Here is a 13480-nt window from a genome sequence, read left to right as displayed (position 1 = left end):
GCAATCACAGTTGGGGTTCGTTCTGGAAGCAAGTTATGGGATAACATGCTCAAGAAGGAGATTACAAACTTAGATGAGTTCTTTGAAAGAGCCCAAAAGTATATACGTGTGGAAGAGGGCCATAAGAACCTGCATGTTGAGGGAAGCAAGCCTTCCTCCAGTTATCCTTCTACCAATACGTCTGAAGATCTCGCATAGAAGAGATCGTTGTGATAGAGGAGTCACTGATCAAGTTGAAGATTGGAAAAGGTTTACAAGAAGGCTTCATGGAAGAAGCAAGCGGGATTCAACAAGGATAACCTCCGATAAGACTCCCTTTATATGAGTCACTTAGGATCCAAAGAAGTCATCACAATTGGCTCCCATAAAGATCCAAAGAGGTCACCAAGCTGACTCCAGAAGTCTGAAATTGTAAGAGCATATCAGAGAGAGAAAAAGAAAAAAAAAAGTGCTTGGCAAGATAGACCCCACTAACCACTTGGGAGGCGTCCAACCTCGCAAGCCTCAACAGGCACCTAACCTTGTGCAAAATAAGCGTCTAACCTCGTGAGCCTCAACAGGCACCTAGCCATGTGCAAAATAGGTGCCTAGCCTTGCAGGCCTCAATAGGTTCCTGACAAAGTTCAAAACGGGTGTCTAGCCTTGTGAAATTTATATGTAAATACTTATAATACATGTATGTATGAGTGGTGAACCTTATAAGACAACATTTGAATCTATAAGGACTAGCTACCCTTATAGAATCTAAGAAAGTCAAAAGGTCCCTCAAAAGTTACCTCTCCACGAACACACGCACCCTATAAAGGGACCACGTCACAGAAGACCAAAAGGGAGCCCAAAGAGATCCCTAAGTCTAGATCGACTGAGTCGCCTTACCAAGGGAAAAAAGGCCTTGAAAATAGGCGCTTGCGAGGTTTCACAAATACCATCTCCCTATAAAGGGTCCCAACCCAAGGGTAGATCACGTCAAAGACCAAAAAAGGTCCTCATAACAATCCTAGGTCGGCCAAGGTCACCTGGCCTAAAAAGGGTCTCAAAGAAGACGCTTGTGAAAAGGTTCTCAAAGAAGACAAATGTGAAAAGGGTCTCAAAGAAGGCACTTGTGAAAAGGATCTCAAAGAAGACGCTTGCAAAAAGGGTCTCGAAGAAGACGCTTGCAAAAATAGTACTATGCATAATGACGAGAAGGACGCTTCTCTTACAAAATAAAATGTGCGTGCAAAAATATATAAAAGGATAGCGAGAACCCAAATGGTCAACATATCCTTACAAGTAATCAAGGTGCACCAACAGACACGAATCACGCGTAGTAAAGGGGTCCCAAAGGGAGCTCGTTCAAAATAAAGCTATTGACCATGAGGACTTGCAAAAGCTCCTCATACAAAAAAACAGGGAAAAAAATAATGCCTTCTCGAAGTCCCAGACTAATGAAAACAAGGCTTCTCAAGGTCCCATACTAAATAAAAGAGTGGGCTTCTCAAAGTCTCACACCAATGAGAGAAGGAGGCAAGCCTCACCATGTGAGAGGGTCTCGTTGTGCGAGACCATCTTGCATAGCGAGGCCTTTATCACCCAATAGTGTTGAATGACGTCTTTTGATGCCTTATATGTCGCCAAGTATAATGCAAGTATCGCAGTCATGAAAAAGGTGACAAACAAAAGTCTTCACGTGTTGATAGATGAAGGTTGAAAACTCAGAGGCAAGAAGGAAGGACACCCTTAGCCCGAGGCTCCTGAATAACTTTGTTTGTGGCCTCGCGTGTCCATGCTTAGTCCTTTTCATCCAGCACTTGATCATGCCCTCTAAAGCCTAATCTTGAGTGCCATACGATTTCATCTGTACCTAGTCATCTCGAGAGATCTCACGAAATAATAACAACATGTCATGATGCTCGACAACTTCCTCGTGGAGGTAATTCATGCATGGATATCAATTAGCTGTCTTTCCACTCACATGACCATGACAACCCAGAGTGTTCCACCATTGTCACTAGCCTCACAAACTTCATTGACGAGTTCTCACTGTCAATAACTTGGTTTACAAGAAATCACACAAAAATATTACTAGAGCTTAGTAAGTGTAGCATTATAATGAGTCTACAAGGACGCCTAAAGACCTCCTTATAGACTGGGGGCAAGTGTGGATACCAAAATTCAGCTTGAATGAGGCCCCTGCCTCATGACCCTCAAAACATAGGTTTGGGATGGAAATAGCTTTGCTGACACGCCCCTGCATCTCGCGCTAGGGCCTCGCGCACACACCCCCACACCTCGCGCCAAGGCATCGCGCACACACACCTCGCCTCGCTCAGGTGCCCAGGTGTCGTGATGCACGCACACATCCCTTTGCCTCTCATCCAAGTGGCCACACGAGACATACTTAAGGTCCTCGCTATGCGAGGCGACTTCACGCACATGCCCCTGCACCTCACGCTAGGGCCTCACAGACACGCCCCCGCACCTCACTTACGTGCCCAGGTGTCATGATGCGCGCACACATCCCTTTCCTCTCGTCCAAGTGGCCACGCGAGACACACTTAAATCCATCACTATGCGAGTCGGCTTCGTGCACATGCCCCTATGCCTCGCACCAGGGCCTCACACACATGCCCCCACTCCTCGCTCAGGTGCCCAGGTGCCGTGATGTGAGCATACGTCCCTTTGCCTTTCGTCCAAGTGGCCATGCAAGACACACTTAAGGGCCTCGCTATGCAAGGTTGTCCATATGCAAGACCCCCTTGCGACTCCCCTAGGTGGCCCCGTGAGATACCACACGAGACACACTTAAGGGTCTCGCTATGCGAGGCTGTCCATATGCAAGACCCCCTCGTGACTCCCCTAGGTGGCCCCGTGAGATGCCTCGTAAGACCCTATGAGTCCCTTTGCCTCTCGTCTAAGTGGCCATGCGAGACGCCTGTCTCGCCGACCCTACATCATGCCTTGGAGACTTGCGAAGATCATGTGAGGTGCCCTCGCATCTCCCCCTTCTAGATAAGACTATTAGAGACCCCTCATGTAACGCCCTGGTTACCCCTGAACCGTTACGATGAACAGTGAACCGGAAATTTGACTCGCTACCCGAGTCCTTTGGTTAAAAACGTGTTCTAAGTGTTATTAACAGGCTAAGGTGAAAATCAATAAAGAGGAAAGGATATGTTTTATTTAATACATAAAACTGTTCATGGGCCCACAAGAACATTTACAAGTTATTTACAACTCAAAAAGGTCATTACTGTCCCAAAATTACAAACCCGCCGACCTAAGCGGCAAAAATAGGGTAAACCCCTTAGTTCCTCTGAGAACTCCTTGGCCGTGGTGGTCAAGCAGCCGCATATGTACACATCACCACCTAAGCTCTACACTCAAGGCTTGGTGAGCTTTTCTTTCCCTTTACCTGCACCACGTAGCACCCATGAGCCAAAGCCCAGCAAGAAAACATTGCATTATATGTAAACATTATCAAATAATTATCATTATAATCACACAGAGCTCATAGCTCTTAAACAGATGAGTGAATATCACTTGAGGTTCTGGAAAACCATACTGAGTGACTGACAAGCAAGTCACTAATTTAATCAGAAGAGTGGCTGCTAGGTAAGCCACTAGCCTTAAACAGATGAGAGACTGATAGGTAAGTCTCCAACTTAACAAATGAGTGACGGATGGGTAAGTCACACAAGAGCTTATAATTTTCATCGAACTTGAGGTCGGTTCGGCATTAATGCTCTTTGAGTCATCCAATGCAGATATCGATTAGATCTAATCTTTGTTAGCTCGCGTTGGACACGCTAAAGCCGTCCTGACTAATGAGTCAGCTCTATGTGACCAGTGCCCAGTACCACTGCCGAACCTGACTAATGAGTCACAGCTTCATAGTTGACACTGACACCTTTGTCAAATCTGACTAATGAGTCAGTACCATGCACAAGTGAGCAAGATTTGCTAAGCATTCAATAATTAATTCATGTCCACATTTACACAATCAACATGCCTCAAGAACAACCAAGCATGTCACATATGGGGTGCAGTTTTCTTACCTCTGATTTGAGCTAGAATGAATAAAAGAACGACCCTTGAGAACGATTTAGCTTTTAGTCCTTTAGCGATCACCTAATCATATAACACAGTATAGGATACCATCAATAAAATGATCAACATAGGTTCCCAAACCAATATCTAGCCTCCAAGACATCAATCCCCACTAATCCGAGTAGTAGGAGTGATCCCGAGCACTAAAACCATGTTCCTGGGGTCAAAACATGCAAACGGGGTGAAAACTAGGCAAGGGCTGCGGCCCTAGAACCTTGGGTCGTGGCCCCCAGAAATTCCTGAAGCAAGGGCCGCGGCGCCCAGCAGGCACAAAAAGCCCCACCTGCTTCTTCATGTCAGGGCCGCGGCACCCCAAGAACAGGGCCGCGACCCCCAACTCTGGGCCATTCCAAAACACGTTTTCAACTTCCCAAAGCCTCCAAAATCATACCTAAACATTCCCCAATCATCAAATCAAAGTTCCCAAGCTTCCCAATGCTCCAAAACCCTCAAAACCCAAGGCTCAATCGAGCCAAAAACTCAACGATTCACAAAGTCCAATTCAAAGCTTAGAAACTCTAAAAACTCAAAACTTTAAACTTAGATTACCTTCGATTGGGTTGTTTCTCGTCAAATCTTTCGATCAAGAAGCTTCTAATCTTTCCTAGGATCGCTATGCCTCGATCCTCGCTTGATTCCGACTCCTAGAACTCAAGATATCTTCGAAAACGCTTCGAATGGTGAAAATGAGCTAACGGAGAAGAACGAGAGGTTTTCTAACGTACGTTCTATCTGACAAGATACTTCAAGCTTAAGTAACCTCAAATAAAACCTAGTTCTCGAGGTTCCAAAAACACCCCCGGGGACATTATAGTCAAAACTTCCAGAATTTCACCCTGATCTCAATAACTCCCAATTTATCATCAAATAAACATTTCTATTACCCCATAATTGACCCCGTTATGACAAAACCGCTAATCCACTAAATAGGACCGTCTCATGCCGAATAGCTCGAATATATCTCCATAATAATGGAATCTCATTCACAAATCACATTATGCACCCAAATACACAAATTTACCCTCAATAGGCCAAATTATCAAAACATCATAATTATTCAAATGTGGACCCACATGCATGCATATAACATCATATGATAATATAATTCACATAAACATGCATATTATCATTTAATGGCATAATTAAACAAGTATGGCCCTCCCGGCCTACTAATCCCGCCATTAAACCAAATCGGAGAATTCGGGGCATTACAACTATCCCCTCCTTATTGAAATTTCGTCCTCGAAATTTACCTGAACAGCTCGGGATACTGACTCTGCATATCTGACTCCAGCTCCCAGGTCGCTTCCTTGACCTTGTTGTTTCTCCACAATACCTTAACCAAAGGTATCGTCTTATTCCTGAGGACCTTATCTTTTCTGTCAAGTATCTGAATAGGCTACTCCTCAAAGGAGAGATCTGGCTCAAGCTCCAGATCTTCATAACTCAGAATATGGCTCACATCAGATACATACCTCCGAAGAGCTGATACATGAAACACATTATGCACGGCAGACAACACCGGAGGCAAAGCCAATCTATAAGCCACCTGACCAATCCTCTCCAGGATCTCAAATGGACCTACAAATCTAGGGCTCAGCTTGCCCTTCTTTCCAAACCTTCTCACCCCTTTCCATGGCGAGACTCTAAGGAAGACATAGTCTCCCACTTGGAACTCCACGTTCCTGCGCTTGGGATCTGCATAGCTCTTCTGTCTACTCTGAGAAGCGAGCATCCGAGCTCTAATCTTCTCAATGGTCTCACTGGTCCTCTGAACTGCCTCAGGACCTAAGTATCTCCTTTCACCTATCCCATCCCAATGAATGGGAGATCTTCATTTCCTACCATACAGCATCTCATAAGGTGCAACTTCAATGGTAGACTGATAACTGTTGTTGTAGGAGAACTCTATCAAAGGCAGATACTTACTCCAAGATCCACCAAAGTCCAGCACACATGCTCTCAGCATGTCTTCCAGAATCTAGATTGTCCTCTCAAATTGCCCATCTGTCTGAGGATGATAAGCTGTATTGAACTTCAATTGTGTCCCCATGGCTTTCTGCAAACTCCCCCAAAACTTGGAAGTAAAAGTAGGGTCTTGATCTGACACGATCGACCTAGGTGCTCCATGGAGGCGCACGATCTCTCTTACATAGAGATCTGCATACTGTTCAACTGTATATGTAGTCCTCACTGGCAGGAAGTGAGCTGACTTGGTGTAGCGATCTACTATCACCCAAATAGAATCATGCTGACCAACAGTCCTGGGTAAGCCCACCACAAAATCCATTGTGATGTCTTCCCACTTCCACTCTCGGATATCCAGAGGCTGCAATAACCCTGCCGGCCTCTGATGCTCAGCCTTGACCTGTTGACATGTCAAGCACTTAGCCACATACTCTACTACATCTCTCTTCATCCCTGGCCACCAATACAACGATCTCACCTCCTGGTACATCTTCGTGGTGCCTGGATGCAAAGAGTAAGGTGTAGTATGAGATTCATCCAGAATCTCTCGCCTCAAAGCAGTGTCTAACGGAACACATATCCGCCCCTTGTATCTCAACAAGCCTAGCTCAGACACTGAATAATCTCTGGACGCTCCAGCCAGAACATCCTCTCTGATCTTGTTCAGCTGTGGATCACTCAGTTGACCCTCTTTGATTCTCTCCAACAGTGTAGACTGTAGCGTAATATTAGCCAACTGGCCCACCAGCAGCTCTATACCAGCTCTGGTCATATCATCTGCTAACTCTCTTGTTATTAGCCTCATACCATGAATCTGTCGCGGACCCTTCCGGCTTAAAGTATCAGCTACCACGTTGGCTTTTCCTGGATGATACAAAATCTCACAGTCATAATCTTTTACTAACTCCAGCCAACGCCTTTGTCTCATATTTAAATCTTTCTGAGTGAAGAAGTATTTCGGGCTCTTGTGGTCTGTATAGATCTCACACTTCTCTCCATAGAGATAATGCCTCCAAATATTTAAAGCAAACACCACACCCGCCAACTCCAAATCATGAGTGGGATATCTCTTTTCATACTCCTTCAACTGACGAGAAGCATAAGCTATTACCTCCTCTGATTGCATCAAAACACAGCCCAAACCCTGATGAGAAGCATCGTAGTAAATCACAAACTTCTCCTGATCTGTCGGCAGACTCAGAATCGGAGCTGTAATCAATCTCTGCTTCAGTTCCTAGAAGCTGTTCTCACACTTATTTGACCACACAAATTTCTGACTCTTGCGTGTCAGCTCAGTCAAAGCAGTAGCAATCTTTGAGAACCCTTCCACGAAACGCCTATAATAACCTACCAATCCAAGGAAACTTCTAACCTCAAAAGCATTCTTTGGCCTTGGCCAATCTCTGACCGCTTCGATCTTTGCTAAATCTGCCTTAATCCCCTCCTTACTGACAATATGCCCAAGAAAGGATACCTGAGACAACCAGAACTCACACTTCTTGAATTTAGCAAACAATTTGTGTTCCCTTAGTCTCTGTAGAACCAACCTCAAGTGATACTCATGTTCTGACTCAGTCTGAGAATACACCAGAATATCATCGATGAAGACGATCACAAACTGGTCTAGATAATCCTTGAACACTCTGTTCATCAGATCCATAAAAGTAGCAGGGGCATTAGTCAATCCAAATGACATAACTAAGAACTCATAATGCCCATACCTGGTACGAAAAGCAGTCTTTGGTATGTCTCCTTCCTTGACCCTCAATTGATGATAACTAGAACGAAGGTCGATCTTTGAGAATACCTTCTTACCATGCAACTGATCGAACAGATCATCTATCCTTGGCAAAGAATACTTATTCTTAATTGTCAGCTTATTCAGTTCCCTGTAATCAATACACATTCTCAGAGAACCGTCCTTCTTTTTCACAAACAGAACTAGCGCACCCCAAGGTGAGAAACTAGGTCTGATAAAACCCAAATCTAACAGCTTTTGCAACTATACCTTTAATTCTTTCAATTCAGCTGGGGCCATTATGTAAGGCGCTTTAGACACTGGCTCCGTCCCTGGTGCCAGTTTTATAACGAACTCAATTTCTCTGTGTGGTGGCAACCCTGGCAAATCTTCTGGAAACACATCTAGGAATTCACATACAAGTCTAGTATCCTCTGGTCTCACTGGCATGACCTGAGTGGTATCAACCACACTGGCTAAGAATCCAATGCAACCTCTTTACAATAGATCCCTGGCCCTCAACATAGAAATCATAGGAATGCGAGGTCCATGCACAGCACCAACAAACACAAAAGGATCCTCACCTTCAGGCTCAAAGGTGACCATCTTCCTTCTACAATCAATGGTTGCCCCATACTTTGCCAACCAATCCATACCCAATATCATGTCAAAGTCAGTCATAACCAACTCTATTAAATCCACTAACAAATCTCTGCCCTCTACTGTCACTGGCAAAGATCTGACCCATCTCCTGGATACCACTAACTCTCCAGTGGGTAACAAAGTTCCAAACCCCACAGCATAGAAATTACAAGGTCTGCACAGTCTATCAATAATACTACTAGCAACAAAAGAATGTGTAGCACCATATTCAATCAAGACATTATAAGGGGTTCCAGCACTAAGAAGCTGACTTGTAACAACTAAGGGAGAAGCCTCAGCTTCTGCTTAAGTCAACGTGAACACTCGAGCTGGGGCCGAGCTGTCCACCTTCCTGGGCTCTTCCTTTCTTACCTGAGGGCAATCTTTCTTAAAATGACCTACTGCTCCACACAAATAGCAGGCATTTTCCCTACACTCTCCCAAATGACGCCTCTTGCATCTAGGACATTCAGGACGAGTCTTCCAGGCTTCACTACCCCCTGGATGACCCATTGTAATACCACGGGGCCTCCTGTCAGGACCTGGAACTTGGAAGGTATTAGGAACCGTCCTCTTTTGATCACTGGGGCCAACACCCCTACCTGAACCCACAAATGGAGGAACTGTCCTCCTGAAATCCTTTCTGGCTGCACTGTCACGTCAGATCTTGATCTCTGCACTCTCAGTTGTGAGTGCCTTCTCCACCACCTGTGAATAGGTAGTAACCCCTGCCATAGTGGTGATACAAACATCACGGGCTAACCTGGGCTGTAGCCCCTGCAGGAATCTCTCTCTCCTGGTCCCATCAGTGGGCACCAGTTCCTTGGCAAACTTTGCCAAACGGTCAAATTTTAAGGCATACTCAGTGACTGATAAACTTCCCTGGAGTAGCCTAATAAATTCCTCAGCTTTAGCTGCCCTGATGGCATCATTGTAGTATTTTTCATTAAACAAGATCTGAAACTCCTCCCAGCTCAGGGCATTAACATTCTTGGTCTGGGTAATTACTTCCCACCAAATACGGGCATCCTCCCAAAACATATAGGTGGCACAGGCCACCCTCTCATTACCAGTTACCCTCATGAAATCAAGGATAGTGGTAATCATGCTCATCCATTGTTCTGCCTTGGCAGGATCTGCACTGCCCTCAAATACTGGAGGTTGTTGCTTCTTGAACCTTTCATAAAGAGGTTCCCATTTATTTCATACCTCAGGCAGTTGCTCTGCTACTGGCACCGACACAGGAGGTGCCTCTGATACACTAGCCACTGTAGGCACTTGTTGCTGTCTTAGGAGACGAAGCTCCTCTCCCTATTTCAACACTGTTGCCTGCAAGTCATTAAACAACTGCTGCCAGTTTGCAGGAACTGGTTGTGGAATCTGAGACTGGTCATTCTCTTGACCCTGACTATTATTATTATTCTGGCCCTGATCACTTTGGCCAGCTGAAGTATCTGTCTGCCCTGGGTTCATTCTTATTTCTGATACCTTGCTGAAACATTGATCAATACGGCCAGTCAGGTAGTAATAACTAAACCTCTTGCCGCCTCATGGTCCAAGAACAAACAGACAATTATCATATTCCACAGTCATTCAATTGTACAGGCAGATACATGTTTATAGCATTCAGCACTCAGCATGTATCACATAATCATTCATAATCAACAATACTAATGAGTATGTTCCAGCAATTTCAGTACTAATTAGCACACAGTTACTGAGGATATAACATTTCAGGGCACAGGTTCAACACAGTGTCTCATGCATACAGGTAAAGCACATATACCACATTTAAGCAGTTATACATATAACTACATAAATAGTTACCAAGCCATGAGTCGATCTTGACTTCAGTGATGTGTGTACATGCCCAGCCAGTCTACAGGAACCTTAACCTTGGCACGCTCTGATACCAAGTTGTAACGCCCTGGTTACCCCAGAACCGTTACGGTGAACCGGAAATTTGACTCGCTACCCGAGTCCTTTGGTTAAAAACGTGTTCTAAGTGTTATTAACAGGCTAAGGTGAAAATCAATAAAGAGGAAAGGATATGTTTTATTTAATACATAAAACTGTTCATGGGCCCACAAGAACATTTACAAGTTATTTACAACTCAAAAAGGTCATTACTGTCCCAAAATTACAAACCCGCCGACCTAAGCGGCAAAAATAGGGTAAACCCCCTAGTTCCTCTGAGAACTCCTTGGCCGTGGTGGTCAAGCGGGCGCATATGTACACATCACCACCTAAGCTCTCCACTCAAGGCTTGGTGAGCTTTTTTTTCCCTTTACCTGCACCACGTAGCACCCATGAGCCAAAGCCCAGCAAGAAAACATTGCATTATATGTAAACATTATCAAATAATTATCATTATAATCACACAGAGCTCATAGCTCTTAAACAGATGAGTGAATATCACTTGAGGTTCTGGAAAACCATACTGAGTGACTGACAAGCAAGTCACTAATTTAATCAGAAGAGTGGCTGCTAGGTAAGCCACTAGCCTTAAACAGATGAGAGACTGATAGGTAAGTCTCCAACTTAACAAATGAGTGACGGATGGGTAAGTCACACAAGAGCTTATAATTTTCATCGAACTTGAGGTCGGTTCGGCATTAATGCTCTTTGAGTCATCCAATGCAGATATCGATTAGATCTAATCTTTGTTAGCTCGCGTTGGACACGCTAAAGCCGTCCTGACTAATGAGTCAGCTCTATGTGACCAGTGCCCAGTACCACTGCCGAACCTGACTAATGAGTCACAGCTTCATAGTTGACACTGACACCTTTGCCAAATCTGACTAATGAGTCAGTACCATGCACAAGTGAGCAAGATTTGCTAAGCATTCAATAATTAATTCATGTCCACATTTACACAATCAACATGCCTCAAGAACAACCAAGCATGTCACATATGGGGTGCAGTTTTCTTACCTCTAATTCGAGCTAGAATGAATAAAAGAACGATCCTTGAGAATGGTTTAGCTTTTAGTCCTTTAGCGGTTACCTAATCATATAACACAGTATAGGATACCATCAATAAAATGACCAACATAGGTTCCCAAACCAATATCTAGCCTCCAAGACATCAATCCCCACTAATCCGAGTAGTAGGAGTGATCCCGAGGCCTAAAACCATGTTCCCGGGGTCAAAACATGCAAACGGGGTGAAAACTAGGCAAGGGCTGCAGCCCTAGCACCTTGGGCCTTGGCCCCCAGAACTTCCTGAAGCAAGGGCCGCGGCGCCCTTCATCAAGGGCCGCGGCACCCAGCAGGCACAAAAATCCCCACCTGCTTCTTCATGTCAGGGCCACGGCACCCCAAGAATAGGGCCGCGACCCCTAACTCTGGGCCATTCCAAAACACATTTTCAACTTCCCAAAGCCTCCAAAATCATACCTAAACATTCCCCAATCATCAAATCAAAGTTCCCAAGCTTCCCAATGCTCCAAAACCCTCAAAACCCAAGGCTCAATCGAGCCAAAAACTCAACGATTCACAAAGTCCAATTCAAAGCTTAGAAACTCTAAAAACTCAAAACTTTAAACTTAGATTACCTTCGATTGGGTTGTTTCTCGTCAAATCTTTCGATCAAGAAGCTTCTAATCTTTCCTAGGATCGCTATGCCTCGATCCTCGCTTGATTCCGACTCCTAGAACTCAAGATATCTTCGAAAACGCTTCGAATGGTGAAAATGAGCTAACGGAGAAGAACGAGAGGTTTTCTAACGTACGTTCTATCTGACAAGCTACTTCAAGCTTAAGTAACCTCAAATAAAACCTAGTTCTCGAGGTTCCAAAAACACCCCCGGGGACATTATAGTCAAAACTTCCAGAATTTCACCCTGATCTCAATAACTCCCAATTTATCATCAAATAAACATTTCTATTACCCCATAATTGACCCCGTTATGACAAAACCGCTAATCCACTAAATAGGACCGTCTCATGCCGAATAGCTCGAATATATCTCCATAATAATGGAATCTCATTCAAAAATCACATTATGCACCCAAATACACAAATTTACCCTCAATAGGCCAAATTATCAAAACATCATAATTATTCAAATGTGGACCCACATGCATGCATATAACATCATATTATAATATAATTCACATAAACATGCATATTATCATTTAATGGCATAATTAAACAAGTATGGCCCTCCCGGCCTACTAATCCCGCCATTAAACCAAATCGGAGAATTCGGGGCATTACACCTCACAACTCGGGCCCAGAGATTGCCTCGAGAGGCTGTTGTCTCCCAAACTCCATATTATTTTCGGAACACCTGCTTCATTTACGAGGCCTTACTTTACTCTCTAAGGAAGGTGTCACCCACAGAGCATAATAGAATGTAAAGAAGCCTGGAGCCAAGTCATATCCTGGAGGAACAAGGACAACCATCATGTACAGGGAATACGTACAAGTATGGAGCATGCTGAACTGAGGAGGTTAGAGGCATGGCCCTAACATTTGTATCCGACAACTAGTGGTGGTATAAACTAGTACGAGGAGTGGTGGCATTACCTACATGTCTCTGACCACAAACAAGTACCGACACCACGATCCTCTGCTCCACCACGACCTGTGTCACTACCATGATAGTGTATCCAAGTACCTTCTTGTCCCCTGGGACCACCGTGTATCAGAGGCCATTAGAGCCAAGCTATAAATAGACCTCTACCTCTCAAACTAAGAAGGGGGGGGGGGGGGGGAATTCATTGTAGACAGAGATAGAAGAGCAATATACGAGATTATCCTCCATTGTTGTTCTGCATTTCTCTTTCTTAAATTTTTCCTAAGTTCTATCTACGCAGTTTTCATAACAAGCTTTGAGTTTTCCATCCATATATCGTTGACGAGTTTCTGTCGTCAACATTTACGATACCGAAAACAATCTTCAAAATAACTTATTTCTTATTTTCAGCAGTGTAAATTATTTAGAATTTCTCAAAAAAATTGAGGATTATAAATGATTACATTGTACACCGTCATATAAAAAAATTGAATTGTAATCTATCTATATACTAAAAACACA

This window comes from Humulus lupulus, chromosome 2 (genome assembly GCF_963169125.1).
Source record: "Humulus lupulus chromosome 2, drHumLupu1.1, whole genome shotgun sequence".
Classification (NCBI taxonomy): Eukaryota; Viridiplantae; Streptophyta; class Magnoliopsida; order Rosales; family Cannabaceae; genus Humulus; species Humulus lupulus.
This window is presented reverse-complemented; position numbering follows the sequence as displayed.